Raw genomic sequence first — 1,081 nt, forward strand, 5'->3', positions numbered from 1 at the left:
GGCTGGCGCCTTAGCCGCTTGAGCCACAGGTGCCAAGCCTATCAGATTGTTTTTTGTATATTCCAGATATGAATCTTTTGTACTAACACGTGCTACAAATATCTTCTCACATTCTGTGACTCATCATTTTAGTTCTCTTTATGATGTCTTTTCATGAACAAAAATTCCTAATTTTAATATAACCAAATGTACCAACTTTTCTTTTTTTGAGACAGTCTCACTTTGTCGCCCTCAGTAAGAGTGCTGTGATGTCACAGCTCACAGCAACCTCCAACTCTTGGGCTTACGCGATTCTCTTGCCTCAGCCTCCCAAGTAGCTGGGACTACAGGTGCCCACCACAACACCTGGCTATTCTTGGTTGTAGTTGTCATTGTTGTTTGGCAGGTCTGGGCTGAATTCGAACCCACCAGCTCTGGTATATGTGGCTGGTGCCCTAGCTCCTGAGCTATAGGCGCCAAGCTGGTTTTTTCTTTATGATAGTGTTTTTATGTCTCTTGAGAAATCTTCCCTACCTTGAAGTATGAAGTATTTTCATGTAATGTATTATCTTGAGGGAGTTTTATACAGTGGCCCCCCCTTAACCATGGTTTCAGTTTCTGTGGTTTCACTTACCTCTAGTCAACCATGGTCTAAAAAGAGGTGAGTACAGATATTTTGAGAGAAGGAGACACCACATTCACGTAACTTTTATTGTCATGTATTGTTATAATTGTTTTATTTTATATGTTGGTTATTGTCACTCTTACTGGGCTTACTTTATAAACTTTATCATAGGCATGTATGTATATGAAAACAAATATTTATTGAGCAACTACTATATGCTGTGCCCTGTGCTAATTGTACAGCATCAACATGTAGTTTACCGTATGAATGAAGGGGGACAAGGAATGAAAAGGAAGAATGGCTGGGCATGGTGGCTCACACCTGTAATACAAGCACTCTGGGAGGCCAAGGCAAGTGGATTGCTTGAGCTCACAAGTTTGAGACCAGCCTGAGCAAAAGAGTGAAATCCTGTCTCTAAAAATAGCTGGGCATTGTGGCAGGTGCCTGTAGTCCCAGCTACTCAGGAGGCTGAGACAA

The sequence above is a fragment of the Otolemur garnettii genome, unplaced genomic scaffold, assembly GCF_000181295.1.
Source record: "Otolemur garnettii isolate 467f Iridium unplaced genomic scaffold, OtoGar3 scaffold00018, whole genome shotgun sequence".
NCBI lineage: Eukaryota > Metazoa > Chordata > Mammalia > Primates > Galagidae > Otolemur > Otolemur garnettii.